This window comes from Coenobita brevimanus, chromosome 17 (genome assembly GCF_032717465.1).
Source record: "Coenobita brevimanus isolate Jiangsu-jjx chromosome 17, ASM3271746v2, whole genome shotgun sequence".
Classification (NCBI taxonomy): domain Eukaryota; kingdom Metazoa; phylum Arthropoda; class Malacostraca; order Decapoda; family Coenobitidae; genus Coenobita; species Coenobita brevimanus.
Window position 1 is genome coordinate 10,500,940 of NC_136970.1, and position 12,500 is coordinate 10,513,439.

Sequence of the window (12,500 nt, forward strand, 5' to 3'; positions counted from 1 at the left end):
TCAATGGGTTCAGGAGATATCACGACCACAGTAGTGTTGTGGACACAGACCCATGCACACACGAACCCTCACATGGATGGACAGATAGATCGCTTAATGCCTCCTCCACCAAAGGTGGGCCGAGGTATAATTGTAATAATATAATACCCAATACCATCACCAGCACCACCACCATCCAACAACAAGACCATATTAATATTAAAAAAAAAAGAATGGAACTGCAACATTATTATTCCAATATCGCAAAGGCAGTCAACAAAATAAACAAACAGCTACTGGCAATTGTTGATGCCACGTGTAACATCAAAACACTGAACATCAGCTGTTTTGTGTTGCTGGAAGGGTTGGAAGGGCAACTCAGGTAAACACACAACCCACGGTCACACACACATTCAGGTATGCAGACGTATAGCCTATACACGCACAAACACGCGTGTATACATGTGTGTATGCACATATATATGAATATATAAATATAAATAGACAAGTCTCTCTCTCTCTCTCTCTCTCTCTCTCTCTCTCTCTCTCTCTCTCTCCGTCCAATCATTTACCTCTTGCCTGTCTATATCAACTATTATCTAATTTCCTGTTAGTATCCATTTTTGTGTATGAATACTGATTCTCTATCTGTCCCTCTATTCACTCTTATCACTATAAGTACTATAATATCATTCCTGTTTATTATATCTGAACGAAAAATGAATTTATATGTCTCCCTATTATTTATCTGTCTACCTATCTATCCATCCATCCATCTGTCTCTAGCAGTCTATCTGTGTATCTTAGAGTCTATCTTTATATCTAGCCATGTCTATTATTATCTACCTATATCTATCTATCTGTCTGTCTATCAATCTATCCATCCATCCATCTATCTACCCCCTTCTCTCCCCCACAGAGGCGGAGGCAGTGGTAGGGGGTCCAAGTGAAATCCACATAGAGGAAGGCTCCCACCTCTCCTTAGAATGCTGGGTGAGAAACGCCCCCGTCCCGCCTGTCTATATCTTCTGGTACCACAATAACACCATGGTTAATTACGCAAGGCAACATCATCTGCAGGTAAAGTGCTCTCTCTCTCTCTCTCTCTCTCTCTCTCTCTCTTAGTGTGTACTATTTTCTAACTCCTTTCTTCCAGCATATACAGGACTCAAAGTTAGCTATTAATCTCTCTAATGTTGCACTTCGTTTATAAAGGCATCAACATGCTTGCATGTATCCGCCTTGGTCACCTAATTGTGGCTTCCCATGCTGCTTGATCTCTTTCAGCCTGCAAGTTAAGTCCTCTGTCCTTGAGATCACACTCTATCACTTCGTTCCAAGTATTTTTTGGTCTGCCTTTCGCAATACCATCCCCATTCACTCTTCATACTTTCTGTACTCAATTGTCATCCCCCATCCACTCCATATGCCCAGACCATCTCAATCTACCCCTCCTCATCACAACACCAAAACACTCTAGTCCCATCCTTCCTCTCAACTCCTCCATCGTAAACCTAACTCCCCCCCCCCCAAGTCTTGCATTCAAGAATGCACTGCACATCCACCTAATCAATGTCATTCCTGTACGTTTGAGTCTACGAATGTCCTCTTCCTTTACCGTCCAGGTCTCACTCCTATACAGCATTACACGCCTAATATGCTGCATACAAAGGTCCCTTAGCATGGAGGGTGAGCCCTCTGAATGTCAGGAGGGGGAACAACTGAACTTCTTCCAATCACTCCTTACTCTAGCCACAGAGCTAGCTCCAGCCCCACCTTCAGCACGTAACTGTCTCTCTCTTTCAGGTTGCATAATTCTTTAATGCTTTTTTCACATGCAGTACTTTCCTGTCATATCTTGTGTGTGTGTGTGTGTGTGTGTGTGTGTGTGTGAGAGAGAGAGAGAGAGAGAGAGAGAGAGAGTGTGTGTGTGTGTGTGTGTGTGTGTGTGTGTAGGGGCTCATCACGTAAGTACTTCTAAAGAGGGTGAGTCAAAGGCAGATTCGTATCCTTGTTGTCAGCAAAGACCGTACCGCTGCTTCCTACGCAATTTATTTTGTCTGTTACACCTTAACATTCTTTTGCCTATTATATATATATATATATATATATATATATATATATATATATATATATATATATATATATATATATCATTGTAATATCGGTATACTTAAAATACAAAATACAGAATATATGAGGATATTGAGGTGTAGTATGCAGAATAAATCGCTAAGGAAGACGTCCTACGAAGCCTCCTATTACCACCTAAAATACCAAAGTTACTCTCACCAACTCCCCTCCTCTCACGGACTCCCTTCAGCCTCTCTACTACTCGCATCTGAACTCTCTGTACCCCTTTCCCAATACGGCAGCACCTGTTCAGCTTCCCTTCCTCCTTCCCCTACCCCTCTCTTTCTCTCCTCTCACTACTGACTACCCAACCACCTTCCATTTCACTGAATAGGGTTATTACTAGTCTGTGATGGGGTGAGGCTAATGGTTGTGTGTGTGTGTGTGTGTGTGTGTGTGTGTGTGTGTGTGTGTGTGAGTGAGAGAGAGAGAGAGAGAGAGAGAGAAAGGATGATGACGATATGATGATGATGATGGTGGTGACTAATGATGATAATCATGATATTGATGAACAGGGTGATGATGATGATGATGATGATGATGATGGTAATGGCTAAAAAGTGCAATTTATTGTTAGGTTGAGCACGAGAACTACTCAAGCAGCCTGGTGGTCAATCGAGTAAGACCCACAGACGCGGGCACTTACTCCTGTCAACCCCACCTCGCCATACCTGCTAACATCACCGTCCACGTCGTTACTGGTGAGTTCATACACACACACACACACACACACACACACACACACACACTAGTGTATAATATGCAAAGGAAATCTCTGACGTGACGGTACTACAAAGCCTTCATTGCCCATCTAGAATAGGCCCCAAATCCAATAGTTTAGCCACGTTCTTTCTACAGATAAAGGGAGTATTGTTTTACATTACGTTACATCTCATAATCAGAGATGATTACTGTGGTGTCGTAAGGTGGGATAGGGTACAGACATGCGAAGGGAAGGTAGTACATTTATTTTATTTACTGCTGCATTAGCCAACAATATCCATGCACGATGTTGTTTTATACCTTGTAATTCACTCATTTAAAAAAAAATCTTTTTATATATCTGACTCTGGGCATACTTTGAGAGTTTGTTCCGTGATGCCTAGGAGTCCTACATGCCACACATCTTCATATTCCACTACCTCAGTGTTTAATACACATCATTCATATACATTATATGCAAAGAGTGTCTCATTCAGGACTGAACAGCTAGTATAAGTGGGGGTAGTTTTTCGTGTCAACAGGTATTGTGGAAGATACTAACGTCAGCCTATTTCCTGCCACAGCCAGAGATCGAAGTCAAAGAGAGCTAATCACTTCTGTAACCACCTGGCCATGGTGCTGACCCTGTTTATAGGAATCTGTTGAAGCATGGGGCACTTTGCTACCGAATGCCGTTCCTAGGTGGTCGTGGAATTTTCGTGGTGCCTCGTCTTTATCGAATTGTTTTGTATATTACATCTGCTAGGAGGGGGAGCCCACCATCCATTCACTCGATGTAAAGCTTCCTTCAAGTGATTCTGTACTGAGTGGCAAGCCAAACGGTGTCCTATAACCTGATAAACCATTTACTGTGCTGAAAGGTAACCACAGCCAAATAGACGTCTAGTCGTCTTGCCGGTTATGAGACTTCAACCAAATGTGAATCATTACTTGAACCACTGTTACCACCATCCCTACCATCAGTACTACTGCCCAACCCCCACCACTACCACCATATAATGTCATATGTAATATTATAGGCACTAGTACATATCTCATAGCACAATAGGTACCACTTGCACCACATACAATACCTGGTGCTCAGGTAAAAATGTACACATCCTCTAGCCAGAATGCATACACAGAATGTATAGCAGACGCTCGAGAACCCCATTATGCAGCAAACACGAGGGGTAACTGCCGAAAGTCCGATTAGCCCATTTGACACGGAAATCCCCACCAAGTAGTATATATTCCTGGAAATCTGGTCAGAGAGCCAGAGAGAACGACAGAAGGCAGAAAGAAGCTTAGGAGATAGGATAGTGTAGGAGGTTACGTTACTCTGCACCACGATATAACTGTGTCACAATAAACCCCGTAACCCAAGAGTGTCTATAACTCACCTCACTGACGATGCAAGACAGACAGAAGGGCCATCGAGACAGAGCAGCACCTACTGTGCCTCATGCTAAAACCCTATAACGACCTATCCAATGCCTCACAACTTTAAACTGGTAACATGGTAGCTACTTACCTACCTCTCTACTTTATTAACATTACTGCAACCGCCACTGATACAACTAACACTATCACCAGTGCTGCTACCACAACCATTACCACTTATACCCCTGCCACCACCTCATTCACCACAACACTACCAAAGAATTACCACCTTCGTTACTGGGACTTTGATGCATGGTCGTGAGGAGTGTAGACGTGTTTTTCGTTTCACTCTTCTCTAGCTTTCAGGGCTGCCTCACTGGCATTATGCTTTTTTTTTTTCACCCTTCTGATGACGTATAGGTTAGCTAGTTTCTAACTTTCCTCCCCTTCCTATTAGTTTGGAACAGTAGATGTCTGTTCCTATTTACTGACCTTGCCTTTGCTTATTGCCCATGGAGGGTCCCCCCCACTGATCACTCTGGGGCGTGAATAAACACGGTCGGGCCTCCCTGGTGTGGTTTGAGAGGGTGATCTCAGCGTTAGGTGTCTGGTTCCGGGTTGTTTGTCCTTTGCTCGCTTTTCTCCCTCTTCCCACTTCCCCCGCCAGAGGGAAGTGGCCCCTATGGTGGACGCCCCTACTGCCTCCCCCCCTTCAGGTGGGGAGGCGGCCCTGACGAAACCCCGACCGATAGACTGACTGACTGCCCACAGACTGAACGGCCCCAGACAAATCTCCTAGACATACCTGTACATAATGCTCAGTATGTAACCCTCCATGCTCTAGGTTCTACTCCCTTGAGCAGTCTCAATCCTTTCCTCATCAAGAAAGTGATTGATTACTGTGCTGGGGACGTGGAACAAGTTAAAAAACTTGGTAACGGAGACCTTCTAATCAAAACTGTCAATTCATCCCAGGTCAAAGCCTTAATGAAACTGCGTAATTTCCATGAATATGATGTCGAGCCGAAGATCCCGCACGCCATGAATTCCTGCAAAGGTGTTATCACCTGCAGGGATCTCATGGTTATGGAAGAGGACGAGATCATACGGGAACTTGCTCAGCAGGACATAATCGGTGCCCGGTTTATCACTAGATTTTCCGAAAGCATGAGGACGAAGATGGCCACTATTGTCTTGACTTTTGGCAAAGTTTCACTTCCAGATCATGTCAAAGTTGGCTACGAAATTTTTAACATAAGGCCTTACATCCCCAATCCACTTCGTTGCTTAAGGTGTCAATTGTATGGGGATGGTGATACGACTTGTCGGGCTTCCCAGTCGGTGTGTGGCAAATGTGGAACACTGGGACATGATGCTGAACACTGCAGATCGGAGATGGTACGTTGTTTTCACTGCAAGGTGGCACACTCCACTCCTTCTAGGGATTGTCCCAAGTGGAAGGAGGAGGAGGTCTGTGTAGTGAAAGCAACTGAGGGCATTACTGATGTAACATGCGGCTGGACTAGAGGACCACCAAGACATAAAGTAACTTGGTGGTGGGATGAGGGTGTAGAAGCTGCAATTAAGGAGAAAAGAAGGCTTTTCCAGGAATGGAAGAAGGGTGGTAGCAAAGAGGAATATTTGGCTGCCAAGCTTAGGGCTAGAAGAGAGGTATATAGGGCAAAGTCTGAGTCACAGAGACAATTACTTGATAACCTAAATCATGGGGAAAGGAAAAATATATTTAGGGTGGCAGGTCAGGTGAAGAGGGATAATCGGGATATCATAGGTGAGCAGTGTGTGAAGAATGATGAAGGAAGGGTAGTGGTGAACAGTGAGGATATTAAAGATGCATGGAGATAGCATTATAACCGGTTGTTGAATGAGGAGTTTGACTGGGACAGGGAAGGTTTGGAGCCAGCAGATCCAGTGTCTGGCTCTTGGCCTTTGATTGATACTGCTACTGTGAGTGAGGCAATAGGCAGGATGAGGGTGGGGAAGGCAGCAGGTGTGTCTGGGTTGACTGCCGAAATGTTGAAGGCCTCAGGCGATGTAGGGGTGAGTTTAGTCACTGACCTGATAAATAGGATTATTTATGAGTGTGTTGTCCCAGATGATTGGCTGAAGAGTGTAATTGTAAATGTGTATAAAGGGAAGGGTGATGCCCTGGAAGGAGGAAATTATAGAGGTATAAAGCTTTTAGATCAGATAATAAAGGTAATGGAGAGAGTTTTAGAAGGTATGATTAGAGAAAGAGTAAATATTGATGAGATGCAGTTTGGGTTTATGCCAGGTAGGGGGACCACTGATGCCATATTCATTGTTCGACAGCTTCAGGAAAAATATATTGGTAGGAGAAGGGATCTTTATTTTGTTTTTGTTGATTTGGAAAAGGCCTTTGACAGAGTCCCTAGAGAGGTGGTGAAGTGGGCAATGAGAAAGCTTGGCTTGGAGGAGTGGCTGGTTAGGGTGGTTATGGCTATGTATGTGGGTGCTCACACCCAGGTGAGAGTGAATGGAGATTTGAGTGATGAGTTTTCCGTGAATGTTGGTGTGCATCAGGGGTCAGTCTTGAATCCCATGTTGTTTATCATGGTACTTGAAGCCCTTTCACGTGACTTTAGAAACGGACTCCTGTGGGAGTTGTTGTATGCTGATGATTTGGTGTTGAATGCAGGGAATGAAAGGGAGGTGGAGGAAAGGTTTAGGAAGTGGAGAGATGGTATGGGGCAAAAGGGTTTAAGGGTAAATGCAGATAAAACAAAAGTGATGATATCTAGGGTTGGTGGCGGTACTGTCAAAGACGAGGGAGAGTGGCCATGTGCAGTTTGCCACAAGGGCGTGGGAAGTAATTCCATCTTGTGCGGTGTGTGTGATAAATGCGTTCATAAGAGATGTAGTGGTATCAGAGGTAGACTGCGAGATAATGCTGATTTTATGTGTACGGAGTGCCGGGGTGAGCAGGTGGAGATTGTCAGACGTGAAAGAATTGAACTTGCTGGTGAATCTCTTGAGTGTGTGGAAGAGTTTTGTTATTTGGGAGACATGTTGTGTGCTGGAAGTGGGGCTGGAGCTAGCTCTGTGGCTAGGGTGAGAAGTGGTTGGAAGAAGTTCAGGGAGCTCTTGCCTCTCTTGACATTGAGAGGGCTCCCCCTACGTGCTAAGGGGTCTTTGTATGCAGCATGTGTTAGGAGTGTAATGCTGTATGGCAGTGAGACCTGGGCAGTGAAGGAGGAAGATATTCGCTGGCTCAGACGTACAGAAATGACAATGATTAGGTGGATGTGCAGTGCATCCCTGCATCCAAGGCCTGGAGGGGCTGGGTTTACAATGGAAGAGTTGAGAGGTAGGATGGGACTGGAGTGTATTGGTGTTGTGATGAGGAGAGGTAGATTGAGGTGGTTTGGACATGTGGAGAGGATGGGGGATGATAATTGGGTGAGGAAGGTGAGAAGTGTTAATATTGGGGGTGGGGTTATGAGGGGTAGACCGAGAAAGACATGGGATGAGGTCATTAAGTGTGACAGGGAGGCCGCAATGGATCGTGCAGCATGGAGAGCCGCCATTAGGTGACCAAGGCCGACACATGCAAGCATGTTGGAGCTTTTAAAAATGAAAACGAAAACGAAAACGAAGCTAGGAAAAAGATGAAGGAGTTGCATGCAACTCCCACGCTGAATAGGTCCCATGCTTCGGCGGTAATGTCCCGTCCCATGATGTGCACCATGGAAACGCAGACTGACCCTGAACCTGTTCCTCTTGCCTCACACTCTACCTCTCCATCTGAGCCTCCTGGCCAATCCACCTCTCAAACTGACACCCCTATTGCACCTTCCTACTCTCAGGCTGCTGCTGCCTCTCAGTCAGTCAAGCCTAAAACAAAGCCTGACAACTCTAGTAAGAATAATATGACCACCCTCACCAAGTCACGACCTCATGTTCTTCCTGCTCCTGGCCCAGCTAGGGAGAGAAAAGGGAGCTCTTCGTAGGTGGAATCTGGGACCCTAGTTATTGACGAAAACATGGAGGTTTCTGTCACCAAGCACCGGGATAGGTCCGCCGGTAGTCGCTCGCCTGCTGGCTGGCGGCAAATAAAAGCCTAAGCACACTGGCCCCCAATGTAAATCTTAAACCGCCGCATTCACTGTGTTACAGTGGAATTGTAGGAGTCTTAGGAATAAATTACACAATATAGCAATCTTGCTTTCTATACACAGGCCAGACATTGTTTGTTTACAGGAGATGTGCTGGAGGATCACCCTGATCCTCCGCAGTTCAAACACTACCACTCGTATAGAAGATATGAAGGTCACGGAGTCGCCATTTACAAACACAAATCACACCCACAAACGGAAGTGATTCTAAATTCTACTCTGGAAGCTGTCGCGTGCAGAGTAAAATTTAATAACATGTATCTGTCTATTTGCTCTCTGTACTGTCATCCACATGGCCTCATTGATAGTGATTCTTTAAATTCACTATTTGAACATCTTCCTGGAAATAAGTTAGTGTTGGGCGATTTTAACGCCCATCACTATCAATGGGGTAGCTTAAGGATTGATGGTCATGGGGAGCAAGTAGCCGACCTAATACTAAAGTCCAACCTCTGTCTTCTGAACGATCGTAGAGCGACTCGTGTAGATGATCGCTCTACCAACACTTCGGCCATTGACTTATCTTTGGCTTCCCCTGGTATACATCAAGATTTTTCACGGGACCCTTATGACAACTCCTTGGGAAGTGATCATATACCCATCTGTCTTTCTTATACACGCAACATCGTTTCGGACCCCCCACTTCCAAAATTTAACTACAAGAAAGCAGATTGGGGATCCTTCTAATGGATCGCCACTTCAGATATATCCGGGGAGACCATAGATGTTAAGGTCGAAAATGTAACTACTTCCATATTACATGCAGCTGAGGCTGCTATTCCCAAGACTTCTACAGTTCATGCGAAGCACAGAGCACATTGGTGGACACCGGATTGCTGACAAGCATTAAGGAAACGCAATAGGAGATACAGGATTTTTGATAGTCAGCCCACTGAGGAAAATTTTATTGCATACAAACAGGCATGGGCTGAGGCAAGGAGAATAATAAGAAGGGTCAAACGTGACTCCTGGCGGTCCTTTGTGTCCACGGTGACTCGTACAACACCATTAAGTAAAGTATGGTCCACTATAAGAATATTAAATAATAAAGGCCCATACATCCCTGTAACCACCCAGCAAGTGAACAACACCATCTATGACGAGCTCGTGGATGTTGCTAACATCCTTGCCAGGAGTTTTTCCCATGTAAGTAGCTCAGCCAATTATGACCAGCATTTCCAACATCATAAACGCACGGCTGAGCTACAGTTGATAGACTTTGCCACAGGAGACGTAGACTCCCTGCACAACCAAGAGTTTACGCTAGATGAACTGCTCCTTGCCCTTAAACCCTGTAAAGACGCCAGCCCTGGACCAGACACCATCACGTACGGTATGATCTAGCACCTTAATAAGGACAACCTGATTAAGATGTTAACATTGTACAATGAGATTTGGGCGTCTCGAACGTACCCAAACTCATGGCACTTTGCGCACGTCATACCGATGCCCAAAGAGGCTGGTTGTCTTAAGAATCCCTCTTCATTTCGTCCTATTTGTTGACTTCTTGTCTATGTAAGGTCATGGAACGTATGGTAAACAATAGGCTTCTTTTTGTTTTAGAGTCAAAGAATTTGTTAAATGATCAACAATGTGGCTTCCGTAAATACAGAAGTTCACTAGATCATTTAATGAATTTGGAGCATTGTATTTCAGAGGCATTTGCCAATAAAGAATTCATGATAGGGATGTTCTTGGACATCCATAAAGCCTATGACATGACATGGCGACATGATATACTAATGAAGCTCTATGCTTATGATTTAAAAGGAAATTTGCCTATTTTTATTTCAAATTTCTTAAGGAACAGGACTTTCTCTGTCAAATTGCCCCGTAATGTAACATCGGATATATGGAAAACGGGATCCCGCAGGGAATTGTGCTTAGTCCTACTTTATTTGGTATTATGATCAATGATATTCTGTCATCAGCTCCCATCCCCAGGAATCTTAAATAGTCGCTCTATGCTGACGATTGTGCAAAATGGCACTCCTCCCGTAATGCACAATTTTCAGCTGGGCGGATTCAAGCAGCCCTTGACTCCGTCCACCAATGGGCCTTGCAGTGGGGATTTAAGTTTTCCATCCCTAAGTGTGCTGCTGTAGCTTTTACGACTCGTAACGTCCCCGATTTGCGTTAATTTTTGGATAATCAAGCGGTACCTTTTCAAAATTCTGTAAAGTTTTTGGGCCTCCACTTTGATCGCAGAATGAATTTTAAACTTCACATTAATACTTTGCTTGCTCGTTGTGATAAATCGTTAAATGTCCTCAAGTACCTAGCGGGTACTACATGGGGTGCCGACAGAAAACCTTTATTAATGGTGTATAAGTCCCTTATTTGATCAAAGCTAGACTATGATGCACAGGTGTATTGCTCGGCGTCCGATGCCACGCTGAAAGGATTGGATGTGCTACATAATAAATGTTTGCGAATGTGTCTTGGAGCCGTCCGGTGTACCCATGTAGCTCGTATGGAAGTGGAGACGAATGTGCCTCCCCTCCATATTCGCCATAACCACCTGGCCTTTTCGTACGGCATACGAACATATAGGAAAAGTAATATCGGCAATGTGGCCCGTACCCCCCTGCGTCAATACCACTATCTCATGCGGGGGTTGCGTTGGCCACTTGTTGTTTGCCTCCACTTACTGACTCAGGAGCTTGGTGTGGACCCCAGCAACTGTGACAAGTTGGTGCTTAAAAATATAGCGCCTTGGGAGCCACCCGGCTTTACTGTTGATGTTACATGGCTCCCAGCACCTAAGACCAAGGCGCTGGAGGCGGAGGTTCACCACTTGTTTCGTAACATCATCATTCGTCACTTGGGGTCCCACCACTTGTACACCAACGGCTCCAAGTAGAGTGAATGTGTGGGTGCAAGCGTGTGGTCGACTGAATGTGCCCTCAGGTATCGGTTGCTGACTTATACATCTGAGTTTACCTCCGAACTTTTTGCTATTGACAAAGCCATAGACTATGCTTTTAATTCTAGCCATGACTCGTTTGTCATATTTTCTGACTCGAAATCACCCCTTCAGGCAATTGCATCTTGCACTACAGACTCGCACGAGATCCAGGGCTGCATTGTTAATAAGCTGCATTCATGCAACAAGTCATTCATGCTGATCTGGGTGCCTGGTCATTGTTGCATCTACGGCAATGAGCAGGCTGACTTACTTGCAAAGTCGGCTGTAGAGCTCAAAGAGACTTGGGACGTTCCTCGTGATCTACGGTCGAGTCTCTCTCTCGGGAAGAAATCAATAAATCTTCTGTGGCAAGGTCAGTGGACCAGACTTAATATTCCAACATGTAAGGCGTACATGGGCGACTGGGACACTGCCAACCGTCCCAGTCGCCTGGAAGAAAAAGTGTTGGCATGATTACGGCTCAATGCCACAATTGTAACGCACATGAAACCATATATGGAAAGACGATTCCCACCGCACTGTGACATCTGTAATGCGGTGTTATCTATCAGTCATATCATCCTGCACTGTCGGCGATTTATTCGTGAACGCGCTTCACTTATAAATTACTGCAGTGCAGTAGACGTCCCCTTCACCCATTTCACCATCCTGGGTGATGGGGACATTGTTATAACTGATAAATTGATGGCTTTCTTGAGAGAGACCGGACTGATCAGAGTGATGTGACTTTTTTACTGTATGGTTATGGTTTTTATCAACTGTAAATGTGTATATATTGTATTCTTAATTAGGGTTGACAGTTGACTTATTTGAAATAGTTCCTCCTCCCACTGACCTATTTCTAATATTGATGTCCCCTACATTAAACCCCGTTCTTCGACTGACAGTCACCAGCTGATGAGTGCAAGTGTGCAATATAGAAAGGTATTGGACACTTGCAGTCGATGGTGTCTGTTGGCCGAGGTGCTTCACTTTTTGTACATACTATGTAAATATATTATACCATCCTCCTGAAGCTACTAATTAGGGCCGACAGCTGACGTATATGGAAATGTTCCTGACTCGTCTGGTTCTCTTTCATATATTGATGTCCCCTACAGTATATTAGGTTGTGCCTCGACTGACAGTCACCAGGTGATGAGTGCAGGTGTGTAATGTAGAGAGGCATTACATATCTGTAGTCGATGGTGTTCTCTTGGTCGAGGTATTTTTCTTTGTAT

The 12,500-nt window shown here is 44.7% G+C and overlaps 1 pseudogene; it reads left to right on the top strand.

The window, feature by feature from the left end:
* LOC145391246 (lachesin-like) overlaps positions 1-12,500 on the top strand; it is a 51,723-nt pseudogene that overhangs the window by 24,086 nt on the left and 15,137 nt on the right.